At 43.8% G+C, this 16,034-nt stretch overlaps 1 long non-coding RNA gene across 2 annotated transcripts in view; it reads left to right on the forward strand.

Moving 5' to 3' along the window:
• The window catches only part of LOC135418764 (uncharacterized), a 132,308-nt gene that overhangs the window by 68,660 nt on the left and 47,614 nt on the right, over nucleotides 1–16,034 (forward strand). Inside the window, exons 2-3 of one of the 2 annotated variants that reach the window (XR_010432649.1) lie at nucleotides 3,495–3,569; nucleotides 6,366–7,873. The exons of the other annotated variant lie outside the window; for it this stretch is intronic. This is a non-coding gene — a long non-coding RNA (uncharacterized LOC135418764). Of the gene's footprint in view, nucleotides 1–3,494; nucleotides 3,570–6,365; nucleotides 7,874–16,034 lie in introns of those variants that run through there. 2 annotated transcript variants of the gene reach the window in all.

The following is a 16,034-nucleotide window of genomic DNA, read 5'->3' on the forward strand; positions in this document are numbered from 1 at the left end:
CTGAAGGATAGGTACTTCTTTAACCTTAATTTCTAAAGCCTGGCATACTAATGAGCTGTGTGTGTCCTTAGGAAGGTCCTCACAAATCCTGTTGCAATTGCCTAAGCTTTCCCTTCTTTAACAGGGAACAAAGTCTCGTCCCTATTTTCAATCTGAGGATATGTTGAAGTCTGCTATCTGTTCTCTCCTACAGGCTATTCCTGCTGCTCCCTTTCCCTGTATCTCTTCCTCCTGCCTTAGGGTACCCTGAATCACATGCTGGCTTCTGCTCCTGCATCAGCTTGATCCCAATGAGCAAAGCAAGCTGGAAACCTCTGAGGACTTCAGCAATAGGAAGGTGTGGGAGGGTTAAATGAAGGTTTTATGACAATGAATGAGAAACGAGTCCAGCTCCACTGGATAGGTCACTGAGGGGCACATGCCTTTGCTCCTGCACTCCTTTGCTCCATGCAGGTCTCTATCTGACCAACACACTGAACCCTGCCTTGCATGGAAGGCCAGGAATGGTGCTGGGCTGGAAATGGGGCAGAAATATAAATGTCTGCAACCAGGTGCAAAGGTACAACCAGTATATTTCAGCAATTTTCAAGATGCAGGGGAGGATGTTTCGCTGCATCCCCCTGAAAGCTTTCTAGATGAAGCAGATGTCAGCCTGTAAAAGTTAGGACAACTCTGCTGAGGCTGTTGGAGAGGACCTGGTTCTGCAAGTTAAAAGGGCTGTATTTTTTAAATATAAATCTTCTGTCTTTATAAGACTTGTCTCACCAGACAAAGAGAATTTTTTTCTGCCCTCTGACTGACGATGCCTAGTTAAGTAATCTCTCTGTGGCCAGCAGTACCGGGAAGAAAGCTTTGAGATACACAAGGGACAAAAATGGAAAAAAACACTCCCTGGTGCAAATTCTTTGCTTGATTCAGAGACCAGCTCTAGACCTCAGCTGTCGGGATGGATAAAAACATTACTGTTTTATCAAGATCTGCCACCATCTCCTTGACGATGACTTTGTTATTAGCCAAAATGGCATTTTAGGATAATAAATTGCCACTATTTCAAATATCCCCCGCCTAAAACTAATTAAAAGTCTTATGTAAGTACACTGAAAATTTAATGTTAATAATTTGTATTTGATGGATTTCAGCCACAAAAGGCAAGGTGAGACAGGGAATTTGGTCATGTCCATTTGGTACTGTTTCAGAGCCACCAGCCTTTTTAAAATAAAACCAAATGAATGCTCTGAAAAGGCTTAAAAATACAAGGTGATTTCCAATTTCTGTTGGTTTCTTGGTTTGGTTTGGCTTGGTTTTTTAATTCTAGCTCTTTTACGTGCTGTCCTGCAATCAAAGTCTTAGTCATTACATTACAGGGTGTGAAGTATTTGAGACGCTTTTATGCTGAATAAACCCAAGACCTGATATTTAAACATAGAAAGCTTCTGTGTTTGAAGTGCAGAGTGTTTTTCTCTTTCGATACTGTCTGTGAGTCTCACAATCACTTGTTATGCTGTTCTATGCTGTTATCTATTTTGGTCATAAGCTTTCACAAGCCAAAGGAGCAGATCATTTGTGAAGTTTTGGTGGTGTCTGATTCTCACATGTAGTTTCAGAGAAGCCATATGATAGTGAATGGAGGAACGTAGTGAATCTGATCTCATCGAGATCCGAAAGGGGAACCACAGGGGGTATCTTGCTGAAGTTGCTAATTTTTCTGTGTGCCCTAAGCACTAAATCTTTTCTTGGAACAAGAACTCTGATGTAAGTGAAATGTAGCCAACTTGAAAGGATACCTGTGCTAACTTGAATGCAAATGGTGGGCTGTAAGCAAATGCTATCCCAAAAGAGTAACTCTTCCTGGTTTGTGCACCGTGTCTGCTCTAGATGAGAACCTGCAGGGATCAAAAACCCATCCCTGTTGTTGTTGGCAGTTATGATCCAAAAATTATCTCTTCTGGTGCTGCAGTGCGGTGACTGTGCTTCAAACTGCTTTGGGCTGTGTTTATCAAGGAAAAAGAGCAATGAATCCCAGATTGTTCTAGTGGAAAAGACTATAATGGATTTTTTTTGCGTTCTTTGAAATGATCCTTGTAGGACTGGTTCAGGGAAGAAGGGAGGTGAAATTTTGACATTTGCAAATGGTTTGAGGAGGAAGGATTCTGCTTGATCAGGGACTGGTGGTATTTTGGGGCTGGAGGAAGCCTCTGCCAATAGGACAGACTCCATTTAAACTACAAGTGAAACAGGCAGCTGCCACTTCACATCTAGAGAGGTGTCATCAGTGTCTGGGTGTGACATTGGGGTTTCGGGTTTGAGTGGGATGTGGGGATGGTGTTAAGTAGTTTGACTTAAAGTTTAGTCTAATTTTAGGTGCCTGAGTATCAGGAGTTTAGCAGAAAGTAGGGTCTAAGAATGGGTCTTTACTTTGTGAATGAATGTCTATATTTAGAGCTGAGATTATAAAACAACCTTGAGCTCTTTCCATTTAAGAGACTGACTTAAACACAGTTAATAGTGCAGACCTGCAAATAGTCCAAATGCAACAGCTGGAAACACTGGACAGGATGTGGGGCTACATGGGAATGAGGATGCTGGTGAAAAAGCATTCCTTAGTGGACTTATGGTAGGTCACAGCGAATAACAGGTGTGTGGTCAAAGAGAAATACACATAGAGAGAAATTCTTGACCATGCTAATTAAATAGTAACCTATTAATTTCCTCCGGAAAGGAAAATATCCTTCCCACTCAGTATGAGTCAAAAATCAGAGATGATTCTTCTCTTGTTTATAAATACTAAGCAAGTAGGTCCTCGTGCACATCTTCTTACACCTTGTGTAGGAATCTTTGTGAAATATGTCAAATTAATATTGATACTAGAAATGCTCCAAAAGAACTGAAAATTAAGATTAGTAATGGCCACTGTCCAAACATCAAATTCAAAGCAAAAATCTGTTAAATACCTCAGATTGCATCTGTGTTCAATTACTGTAAAGACTGAGCATTCCCAAAGCGGGAAACAGCCTTACAGCAGTCTCTGCGGGTTTGGCTTGGTTCCTATGCGCAGAAATCAAGGCAAGCTTTTATTAACTGGTCATACTCTTGCTCTACGTTTGCATGTTCCAGGACCTTGTGGCTTTCAGGGCAAGGATGATTGTGTTCTTTAATTTTTATTTTTTTTGTTAGTGTGCAAAATGACCTTTTCATCTAACCTGCAGCTATGGATCTGTGTAGCTGTAAAAATCAGTTCAGTATCTCAAGTCAGAGAATGAGGAATGTAAAATTAGCAGCCACTTCTAAAAGGTTTGGGGCTTGTTATTTGCTTAACAGCACACAAATATGCTGTTTGTGGAGGGATAAAACTAAAATGATCAAACTATCCTTAAGTTATCTATCTGTGAGTCTACTAAGAGCTTGGAGTCAGTTGTTCTGTGCCCCACGTATGTCCCAGTTTCTGTAGGAAATGTAGTAGAGCTCAGACAGACTAGAATCTTCCTTTCTTACAGGATCAGATCTACCCCTAATGGATGTATTTGCTGTGCAGAAAATGGTGTCCTGAGAATGTGCCATAGCATGTCAGGGTGCACACGCACACAAATGGCTAGAGCTACAACTAGTGTTTGCAAAGCAGTTTGCGTTCTAATATTTCCTAAACTCTGAATACTTGAGCTGATGCCATGAAAATACTGTCTTTTAAAATGTTTGGTTTGCACTCCTGTGCTAACAGGGGTTAACATCGAAAGAGAGGCAAAACAGGACTAAAGCAATAATTAAATAGAAATATGGTGTCAAATTCCCAAAGTGGACACCTGAAACTCTTTTTGTGCATCTTCCTGCAGTGTGGAGAGGTGGAGTCTACCTTAGCCACTCTTCAAACTGGAGGTGCCTCAGGCTTTGCTTGGGTTTGTGCCCAAGCTGGCTGAACCTGTACTCAGGTGGACTCAGCCCTGGGCACAGTGCTGTGCTGCTCCCTGGCAGCCCCGGGGTGGAGGAGGGCCTGCCTGCTGCCTGGCACTATCTCCAGGGGGCTTTATCCAGCAGGGGTCTTCTGGATCTTAAAAGAAGAAAATTTTGGCCAAGTGAAGAGACAGCAGCCTGTGGTAAAAGAGATCAGAGACCCTCTTTGGCTGCCACCTCTGCTCTGGAGAGGGTAGAATGTGAACACAAAGCTCCAAGAAAACACATCTCCAGTTCGGTGCCTTTCCCCCATCTGTGGTTTTCTGAGCACTATTTTTAGAGTGTCTCCTGGGTCTCTTAACAAGATCCTACTCTGATCCTGCTAATAGCACTATCCAAGTTGACGGTAGAGTCAGGACAGCTCCATTTTGGGATGCATGCAGGGCTGCAGTACTTCAGTAGGATTCCAGAAAAAATCATCACAGTAAATGGAACCATATTTTTATTGCATTTCTTTACCCATCCAAATAAGACTAACAACTAGTGGAAAACTAGTCAAGACTTTGTCCTCAGGGGTGTACTTAAATTCCTGCTCCTATTAAAGTTATCCGAATAAACTGTCAACACAAAGATTAAGATGATCATTGCTAAGGGCAGGATGGTATCCTCAACCCCCACATATTAATAGGCTGGATGACTAAGAAGGAGATGTTACTGAATTGGATTGATGTCCTCAGTCTTGCCTCACTTACGGAAGGAATTACTATAAACACTTAAAGATAAACTGTTTATGTGGATTTCCCCACCAAATAATATTAGTGTATAACCGGGTTTGTGTTTTCAGTGTCAAGGCTATTGTCCAGCCATCTGAATTTCAGCACATAAATAAAAATCATATTTAAGAAACATACATATAAACACGTTGGCAGCCAGGAAAATATTTCCTTATATATACATATCTTCATTTTACTTATATACATGCCCATACTGCAGGCTGGCTTATAAAACCGCTTATCAGTATATGTTCTGATTCCTGGATGTTCTCCCTTTCCTTGTCAGTAAGCCAGCTCTGTGTCAGGTTTTAGATCTGTACTTGGCCAGCTCCAGCCCAGAAGGGTTTGGATGTCCCCCCTGTGGGTGAAGCCTAAAGCACCTGGTGGCATTTTCACATTCAGAATAAACATCTGATGTAGGTATGGTCCCTAGGGTAGTTTTTTCCAGTGCTTTGTCAAAATGGTCTTGCCATCTCTACTGATTCTGTGTAGGTATTGTCCCATCTTGGAGGTAGTAGGTAGGATCCCACCCAAGAGAGGGGATAAGCAAGACTGTGTTTTTTTGAAGTGTCATCTAATGTCTTGTACTTCTGTTGTCTGATGTAGCAGCTTCATGTAAGCACACTCTTTGTGGAACACCTCAAATGGGGGATGAGAATCAAAGCAAGGTTTCTTTTTCCTGAACACTGGTCAGGTCCTTCCAGGGAGGATGGGAGCACTTTCACTGTGATCTTCTGGGTATCTGCTACCACTGCCAGGCAATATCACAACATCCCATGTACAGCACTGAGGTCCACCAGGTGGGAGAGAAACAAGATCTGGTCTTTATCCAGAGGCAGGAAAAGCCCATAGCACAGGGGTTTCAGTTCTTTGCCCCAGTCTGACTTCCAGCTTAGATTCCTGTCTAGGCAATTATCTGCAGGAGAGGGAAGGGAAGCTTGCTGTTAGCTGGCTTCTCTGGGTCTGTCTCTGGTGTCTTCATCAGTAAACTGAGCAGTTCTTCCAGTGACTCTGGCACAAGGAGGAATAGCACAGAGCAGCTCTATGGCACAGGATTGAGATGTTAAGGTAGAAAATACACATATTAATGTATGAATACAAAGTGAATATAAGTATGGGAGAATATAAATATGATTGTGAGTGGCAGGGCTGGAGCAGAGTGACTGCAGGTCTTTTGAAGTCTTCCAGTCACACAGAGTATCTCCAGAGGGGTGAGATGACAATTCCTTGCCAGGTTTTTATTGCAGATACAGAGCAACAAAAAGAATTATTTTGAAATCAGTGTGAATGTTGCTATTAAATGTTCATCAGTCTTCAGACTGTAACGTGGGCTTCATGGAGCAGTATTTTAACAATAGAGAGATAAATTCCTGCTCTCACTGACAGGTGGCTGAATAATAAATTTTGGTAAATATTGTTCTAGATTACCAATATTTGTTCCTGTGATATATTTCTTCATAGCCTACTAAACTGCTACGAATTATCATCTTTTCCATGTAAAGGGAAACAGCAGATCAAAAGGCGTATGTATGTTGAGAATAAAAAGAATTATAAAAGTGTCAAATTTCCAGAAAAGATTTCAATACCAGTTACGCGAAAAAGCTGTTGATTCTCTAGGGTTAGAAAGAGTCTGAAATCAGGCTGTTGCTCTGCATGCATCTCCATATTCTCTGTACTGACAACAACCCCCCCACCTGTTTTGCACAGCTGGTATCAGCTCAGCTGGAGAGTGGAATGGTTCCAAATTACCACAGTATTGAGATGGAAGGGCTGACAGCACAAGACAGAGATCAGGAAGTGGTTAAGCTCCACCACAAAGGACAGCGTAAGGTCCAAGTTCTGTAAGAGCTTCTGTCAGAGCTGTATCTATTTTCAACAGTAGGTTATCCAAGGACAAACTCCAGGTTTATGGAAGAAGAAGTAAGCTTTGTTCACCTCATTGCCTACTGAGCTGTGTGGCTATAATGATCCAGCAAGAGCTGTAAATACATGGAAAGTAAGTTCTGAGTAACTATCCCTTCTCCTGAAAAGCAAATACTGGAAAAAGGAGGATGGCAGCTGCAGTTTCCACAGTCCAAAGCCTCCCTCATGCCCAAAAGGAAAAGTATTCAGCCGTCTCTAGTTCCTCATTGTGCACTGTGAGATTTTCCAGCTTTTTCTTGAAGAATTGTTGCAAACAAGATTCATTTTTACAGATTAACCCCTGATTTCCACCTCCACTAGCTTTTCCATAGTCTCTTTTCAGAGAAGTATTTAAACACATACCTAAATTTCAGCGCTGCTGCCCAGGCAGATGCTTAAATGAATGGCCAGTTCATCAGGTACTGTGAGGTGTGTTTCTGCTTATGGTCCTGATCTGGCAGACAAAGGGGGAAAGAAAAGCTGAGAAGATGAGTTGCATTAGAGATCTGCAAAAACACAGAGTGTGAAGGGCTGCCCTGCAGCCACTCTGGCTCTTTCTCAGGTTAAAGACTTTAGTACTTGAAGAAAGCCACCTAACTTTATAAATGGGGGTTGCAAAGGCCTGTTGGGATTCACTGATTGATTGCTGAGGATTTGCTTCCTCATCCATTCAAAGCCCTTGTCTTGACCTGCTGCTCTGGTCTCACTCAAATCAGAGACTACCTGTCCCTGCTTCACTTCTCTTACTAGGGGTGTAGACTTGCTGTATGTAAAGGAAATGTTTAGAAGGGTCCTTCCCTTTCATGGGAACAATTTGCAAGGACCATTTAGGAGAAGGGCTTCATATACAATTAAGTTGGTCTGCAAGCATTTTAAAAATTTGAACCTAGTGGGCATCAAAAGCTAGTGGTCTTACTCACCCTTGCTGTGAAATGCAAGTTCAGGGCTCAGCTTTAGATCTGGAATTTGAAAGCTGTTCCCAGCATTCAGCTCCATCTATACAGTTATGAGTCACACTTGAAGGAATTAGGGTTTTTTCCCAAAACTGGCATTTTTTTCCCAAGACCTTTGTAAATTCCTGGACGAGCACAGAAATGGGTAAAATTGGAACTTGGGGTCATATTCCTCTCCCTACCACATCTTGCAACACTTCTTCTATGCATCTTAAAAGTAGTACAGCTTTTTCAAAGTTAAATCTCGCAACATGGTCCACAACAGGGAACACTTAAGTGTTTACTTAAAATTGTCAATTTTTTTTTATATGGTTTACTATTGCTAGTCTCAGCTTTTCGAAAATTTTGACAGAGACCTCAAATACTGTGGAAGCATCTATAAAATCTGAAGATAAACAGAAGCAAAATGCTTAATTTCTGTTATCTTAGAATTTTTTGATACCCTGTTTTTTTTTTTTCCCCACTTTTCCTCCAAAACCTCTCAGGAAAAGAGCAAACCCTTTAACTGAAACCTGCATTTCTGGTAGCTGGTGCTGTGGGAAAGCCACTGGCAAGGCTCCTGATTAAAGTTTTGTGGCACTGTTTGAAGAGAGGAGGCAGTGAGCTGTCACCATTGCAGAAGAGTTAAGATGAGGGAGGGGAAGGAGCACTGGGAGCAGAAGTCTTGTTCACAGAGGAGAGGGCATCAACCATTCATCTCCTGAAAATGTTTGAAGGGCTTGAACGACCCGAAACCTTCCAGCAGGAAAGATAAGTGCCAGGGAACCTACAAGGATGGAGCTGAGGGGAGGTGTTGCCTGCGACAGCAAGAAGTGAGCTTGGGGTTGCAAGATGGAACAACATCCAACTGCCACCTCTTACAGTACCATGTAACATAATACTTTGAGTGATTTTATATTAGGAGTGAGTCATACCCCTGTGACTTCCCTTCAGTAACTCTTTTGTGAATTGTTTACTTGACAAAGACAGGATGTGTTGCTTCCAAGTCTTCCCACTTCTTCAGAAATTTGCCAGAAGGGTGGGCAGCATGTTGGCCACATCAGCAGATATCTTCTGCAGCAGCATGGCCACACCATGAAGAAGTTTCTCCCAATACCAGTTGGTAGCTGAGCCCTTGTGCCATTTATCATGTGGTCCAAAAGCCAGTGTGTTTTCTGCACTGTGCATAAAGCCTGTGGTAGCAGCACTCCGTGACTGTTCTGTAGGCACTGGCAGCTGAGGAGCTGCAGGATCTGTGTAGGAAAGACATGAAATTAGAATGTCTTTTTCGTGGGACAGTGTTGTATGTCAAAGGAAAAAAATGCTGTTGTGTTTTTTCATCTCAAATGAGATGAAAGGTGGGATTTGCCAAATCTGTACTGGAAGAGCCATTCAGTGCAAAATCTTATTTCAAAAGACCCGAGGCAGAAATGGATTTTGCTCCTGAGCTTGAGAAAGCCCAGGTATCCATACCATTGGCAAGTGTCCAAGGTGGCCAGAAGAAGTGGTGGGTGAGCACTGTGCTGGCCAGCCTGGTAACACCGCCAGAGGCAGCACCACAGTCACATTTCTGGCATTTGGAACATTTTTTATGTCCACTTCTGGGTTATGGGATGTTCTGGGACTGAATTATCATTTTCTTCAGAAAAGAAAAAAATAATTGAGAATTTAGTCCGTATGTGTCACTTTATGGGTTATTTCCTCAGTGCTCTTACGGTCCACAATGAGGATGTTTGGTTTGTACCTTCCCCTGAGTCCCGTGGTCAGTTCTCATCTCTGCTTGTCTGCACTTGTGGTGATCCTCAGGAAATCACACCATCTTGCTTTGCCTTTCTTCCCTATCTCTAAACTGCTGATACTACATTCTTCCTCTCAAAGTGGTATTTTGCCTACTAGACTAAAATCTGTGAATGCCATAGGTTGTCTTTTACTATATGCAAAAGTGCTGTGGCCAGCACAGTGGACCCCTGGAATCGGGAGGTATCAAAGCACAGAGAAACCTGGATGTGGATGGTCTCTCATAAAGTAGTCACCTCACAGAGGAGGCAGCTTTTGGTGTGCCTGGGAGATAAGGAAGCCATGTATGATCAAAGCCCTTCTCTAATTCGGGAGAAGAGAGCAGGAAACCCAAGTGCTGTGCCTCAGCTAGGACGTGTGACTTGTCACCATTGAGATGGTGCCTAAAGCCTCTTGGGTTGCACCATTAAATCTCCACTCAACTATGAAACTAGAGGGATAAGACCACCACAAGAACCTGTTTCAATTACCTAAGGAGGATTTAGGGGAAATATAACTGTAAAAGCAGTTGTCACTTCACAGGGACAAGAATAAAAAATCACATCTCCACTGGTTCTCTTGGCAGACTGTTTCAGCAGTTTTGAACTTCCCATGCACTCATCTTTAGTGCTGAAATTAGCAGTGCGGGATTTGTGGTGCCAGACTTAATTTATTCCCTGGAAAATTTCCATTGAGACAATTAATTTTTGCCCAGAAAGCACAGGTTTTGTTGTCCAGAGGAAAGACTTTTCTGAGCACTCTGCTGTGGTAGTCATCGTCCCTCCAAGACCAAGGCCAGTTTGCTTAGCTCCAGTGTCCCAAAATGCATCATCTTACTGCACTGAGCTGGAGAAGTCTTGAGCACTGGAAGTTAGAACTGAAAGTAATTATAGTTCTGCTTACACAATAGAAGCTACTCTGTAAAATCAGCTCTTCGGGAGTTTGTTTGAAGCAACCCAAATTAAAGGTTACCATTCACCTTTCCTCTGTGGTTGGGCTCACTGTTTGTGAACAGAGGACAGCATCATCTATTCATTTCACTGTTCCAAAAGTTTCCCTTCTTTTTGAGACCTGTCCATGCCTACTCTGTGATGTGTATTTCATCTTCAGAACGCAGTTCTTTGTGACAGAAGCAGGGACAGAAAAGCTTTCAGTGCACAGAAATTTAACCATCGGAAGCAGAGAGTGTGTGGGAGCTGTGCTGGGGCAGGTTTTCAGGCACCACTAGTGGATGTGGTATCACTCACCCATCCTTAGAGGGCTGAGGGTGGCTCTGGACGTGGAGTGCTCAGTGGCTTAGGCAGGAACCACTGTGTTTTGGGCAGTTCAAAAGTGGCACTGCTTTGCCCCATGGCTACCCCATCTGACTGGCCAGGTTTGGTAGTGACTTTCAGAGCAGCCTGAGAAGCCCCTGTTATGGCAGTGTCCTGAACTATGGGCGTCTGTGCAATGCCATCAGAAGTGTCTCTCTGGCTACTAAGAGGAAAGGCTGTGCTGGTTTTGATGTGCTTTGTGGCACTTTTTTAATGAACTTTCAGATCATCCTAGAACAACCCCTATTAGACTACAGAGAGTGTAGTGTACTGAGGTGTGGTGGTGATAGACGGCCTGTGTCTGCTTGTTGAACAGAAAAACCGCTGCACGTGTTGTGGTTACTTGTGTTCAAGTATTTACTTGTTCAAAAATCTGATTATTTCTTTTCTAGGACCACATTTTGGCTAATTTCTAAAGAGATGGAAATCTCTCCTTTAAGGAGCATTTACATCTCTGATCCTAGGGAGGCTGTGCAGTGTGCTAAGCTTCCAAGAAAGCAGAAAATCCCCAAGTCCTGTTAAAAAACCACCACTTTTTGGTTGAAGGCACATGACTAACTATTTATACAGTCAATCTCATGATGCATTCACCCTCCTTTACATCATACTTCCCATAGATTTGAAAGCACATTTAATTAAAAGGCATTATGGAACAGAGAAAGACACTCCTTTTTCATAACCTGACGTCTCAGTGAAAAGGCTTTCACCAAGGCTTAATGTGTTGGGGCGTGGGGTGCCCTGGGTGCTGGCATTCCCCCTCCTCCCTATCCCCATGGATCTGGGCTCTATGGAGCTCCTCTCTGTGTTGGGAAGACGACTGAGTTCGTTACTGCCCTGGGGCTGTGCAGTGCAAGCCAATCTTACTCCGTGCCTGCACTGCCAACCTCTCGGAGCGGGAGAGGCGGTTCAGTGAAAGTAGACAAAGGGTAGAGAAATGTGTCAGTCAGTTATCTTTTCGGTCCGTATCAAAGGAGTGAGATACACTTGCGGTTTGTGATTTTCTTTTCCTTTTATTTTAAACTAAGGGAAATCAACAAAGCGATGTAAGAACAAGAGTATCTTTTTAATCAATAACAGCTTGTATGAAACTGAACGTAAGACTGCAGACTTGTCTGCAAAAAGTTGACTCTTCATTATCTAGTTACAATATATAGAATATAAAATTATAAGAGCAAATAGCACCCCTAACTGCCCCAACCCACCCCAAATCATTATATATTTCCAGCCAGCCTCTCAGTTGCTTTGCTTTTCCATGTAAATCGATTCCCAAGGCTTTGACATGATGTGAGGAATGGTAGAGAAGTTTTCATCCATAAAGGTCCAGGAGGCAGAAAAGCAAAGCATAGAGCCCCTGGGAAAGCCTGCCCAGACAAGGGAGAGGAACCACATCGTGGGACAGCTGGGCTGTCGTGCAGCCACAGCAGCCTGCTTTTCCGAGAGCACTTTGCCTTTGTTGAGGTTTTGAAGTGTTCCTGTGATCTGCAGGTGATTCGATGTTCATTTTGGGAAGCACAGCAGGTAGGCCTTGAAATGAGCAGCACCTGCTGGTTCCCCGAGCAGGTGAAGGGTGTCCTGCCTCCCCGCTAGATCACATTTTCACTGTGGTGGCACTGGCACAGCCAGTGCTTTGTGCTGGATGTCAAAGCTGTGTCTGTGGGAAGGAGGTAATTAGGGAAGGATGCTCAGCCTCTCCCCATCTCATGTCAAGGCTGTGTCTGCCCTGCCCTGCCCTGCTTGCAACACCCACTACACAGCACAGTTAAAAAAATTCTGGGAACAGTTCTCCAAGTCTCCATCCTCTGCTCTCCACTCTGTGTCCACTCTCCTCATATGCATCTTTCTATCATTAGCTCTCCTCCACTGTCTCTGTTCCATACAGCAAACTCAGCTGCACGTCTGTGCTGCTCAGCCAGCAGTGATCCATCCCTTGTGGCAGCTGCATCAGTCACACTCACAGGCTCACTATGGTGGGCATGTCTGGGCCGAGGCACAGAGCTAGCCTGGATTCACAGAGGTGCTGCACTGCTTGGGCTTCACTGGAAAGTTCCTTGTGCTCTGAACTACCCATGCAGACGGGTACAAGGTGTTTCTCTTACTAGTGGCAAGGCTGTGGATGGGGCTGAGAAGCTTTCCTTTTGTCACAGAATGTTTCTGTCCTTCTGCTGTGATCACGTTGTTTCACCGGCAGGTTGCGTGAGAAGGATATAAAATATCTTAGCTTTGCATAACACCTGGATTCCTTAGAAGGGATCCAAGGGACTGAGGTGTACCCAGCTCTGAAATGCAGCCAGCTGCAGAGCAGAGCTCCCCCTCACCTCTAAAGAGACTGAATACAGTGACTTGTTTTTCCAGGATCTCAGAGTCAACCCCATAATGCATCAAGATTTTTTTCCTCCAAGAAGCATCTTTTCCTCATACTTTGTGACAATCAGGTGCCATCCGTTATTACCAAAGTTTGATATTCGCTGTAGGATGCAAGCCTACTATGGCATGTATTTCAGCAAGTTGAATTTCACCCAAAGAGAAATTGCAGATTCTTCATTCGTGTCCTAAGGTTTCCTGGAGGAAATAAGGGAGGAGTTGACTCAGAGCAGATCCTGCTACATTTTAAACAGGCCCCAATAACTCTGATTCCCTACCAGAATCTTGTCAAGATTGAAATTTTTCTTACAGTGCAACCTATCTCCTTTGTTCAGGAAAAAGGGTCTCGCGAAATTTACTGTGGTCACATCACTTCCATTTTTTGGTCCCCCAGCCTTGTCGAGGGTGATTTCTGGGTCTTTCAACAGCGTCAGTATAAAAGACTCGTCCGTTTCCTTTATGCGGTTGATGTGAGCATAGATGAAATAAGTGCCACTCTGCTCGATTATGAGGAACTGGTCATGGTCCTTCTGCACAAATCCATTGCAGTTCTCCAATTTCCAGTTCCAGCTCATGATAGCTGGGTTTTGTGTAGAAGATCCAGCTACTGTGGAAAGGACAGACAAAATGCATATAGTGATTAATTATGTTTAAGGACAACCTTTTCCTGTACATAAGCATGTTTTCTTACTGTTTCCCATTTGCACATCTCACTCCCCATTCCCTTCTTGACTTCCTAATAATTATTATTATTTATTATTCTTCTTGATGGCATTGTAATTATTATTGGTCATTCTTTTTGAGTTTACTACTTCTCAGAAGTGCTAGGAAGTGGTCTCCATCTGCCAGGAGAGGCTGTGAAGGACCACTACAGCCATGGGTAGCTTGGAGGTCCTCCCTGCCAGGACAGGTTAGTTGCAGAATGCACCCTGGAGACAAGAAATCTTCAAAACTGGGGGTTGGGTCTGAGCTGGTCTCTAATAAGAAAAAAATTCACAGGCAAAATTTCAGCCAGGTCTGAGGATGATGAGAGTGGTTACAGTAATTGCTAAGCCTGAAGAGTCTTCCCAGATTTTCCCCCTCTCTGTGCTGGGTGAGCACAGGCTGTCAGTGTTAAAGCTAACAGTGGTTGGCAGCTGCCATACCCCTTGCTGTGTGCTCTGGCAAACCAGGTAAGGAGACAACACTGCACAGAAATGTGGGATTTTGCCTGGTGGGGTGTGTGCCTGAGGTTCATAACATGGTGGAGTCTTGGTGCAGAATGTGTCAACACCATGTAACAGGGACACCCAGCTCAGGCCACAATGCTGGTTGGAACCATCAGACACTGTGTCTGCCTAAGAGGGTTCCTGGCTGATTTGGGTCTTGCAGAGTTAACAGCCATTAACTAAAGTTTTAAACATGCACAAGGTTTTCATTGAATTAATTAAATCTCTCTGAGGGTCTGGGCTAGTATGTGTGACATTACTTTAGAGCTGCCCTGGGGTTTGCTTAGAGCACTGATGAACTAACACTTGGCAGCAATAAATCTTACCCTTGTGGTGCTGATTTTATAGGCCGTTTTTGCAGAGATGAACGTAACTTACTATGCCAGAGAGAGAGTTGCTGGCTGGCAGCCCTGGGTGCAGAGCTGAGGAGCTCTATTTGTCGTGGCCACACTGCTCTATGGGCTCTGTATTTCTGCCATCAGTACTCACAGCTGTCATTAGAACAGGCATGAGGGCTGTGAGACAGTCGTCTTTGTCACAGCATAAGTCTGATAAAGCCAGAAAGCAGGTCTAGAATTTCCATACTTACACGTTCCATGTGCCCAGCAAAATCCCGAAGCCTGTGGAAAGAAGCAGTGCTTGGTCAGTGTTTTCTGCTCCAATTTTTCCACGTATTTGTGAGCTCAACAGAGGAGCACTATCTTTACAAGAGCACAGAAGCGTTCTCCCAGGAAGAGAAATTACCCTTTTATCCACCATTACAAACATAAGCAATGGTTTGTCATGAAAAAACAGATGCTTTCCAACAAAGTTTAAAACTTTTAAAGTAGGTCAGCGTTTTTCATATCCATTTTGGTGGTATTTTCCCAAAATAAAATGACAACCAATTGGCAGTGACCTGCAGTAGACCAAGTAAAACTCTACATTCCTTTTGGGGGACAGGACTGTCCTTTCATCCCTGGGCTCACTCTTGTGGACTGTCACAAGTGATGTCTCTGCAGACAAGGACTTGATTTAAAGCTGGTGCATACACAAAGGGAGCTGCACAGTGTTGTGCTAATTCACCCTCACTAAAACCATGAACTTTTGCTTCTGTGTGTCATAGTTTGAAATCATTTAGTGCTGATACAGCTTGCGGCAGAGTCATGTAATAGACATGTTCAGATACGACTCCTTTCCGTGGCACTTTGTGCTCTGAGAGCAGCCAAGGGGTTTTGACAGCGGTCAGCTCTTTCTTGGAGCTGCCATCAGGCTTTGTAGCCCCGGCATGAGGAGGAAGAAGGAAACATGGAGGGCTGAAGGGATGCCCTCAAGTTCACACCAGATAGGCAGTACAGGGAGGACAGCTTCTGACTTTTAAGCCTACTTCTCTTTAACTGCTACATCATGCTTAGCTCAGGGTGACAGGCACAGTGCTTTATATCCAGTAGTCAGCTTTCTAGTGCCCTCTAAGCAAGGGAAGGAGGTGCTTCTCTGGGTGCCAGGGTGGTAAACTGTCAGTGGCAGGAGATTTCAGCCTGTTCCTGTGATTCATGGTTTGGCGTTTGCTTGCGGAGCTCATGCTCTTTCTCCACGGCAGCTCCATTCTGACTCTGGCCAGAGCCCATAAAAAGCAGATGTGGGGTCAGCTTAACGGCACAGGGATTCAATTCTGTCTCACATCTTAATGGGTGCAAGCTCTGAAATGCTTAAAATCACTACTGAGGCACAACCTCATCTCTTCCTCGGGAAGTTGCTGTCCTGAGTGCTGGGGAGATTGTCAGCTCCCTTGCAGGGAAAAGCTTTCATTGCCTAGCCCTGCTTTCCCCAGTTAATATGAATCAAAAGGACTAAAGGCAGTTCTCTGACTTGCTAGAGTAACTTTCTGCAATATGAAAAGAAGAA

The sequence above is a fragment of the Pseudopipra pipra genome, chromosome 9 (assembly GCF_036250125.1).
Source record: "Pseudopipra pipra isolate bDixPip1 chromosome 9, bDixPip1.hap1, whole genome shotgun sequence".
NCBI lineage: Eukaryota > Metazoa > Chordata > Aves > Passeriformes > Pipridae > Pseudopipra > Pseudopipra pipra.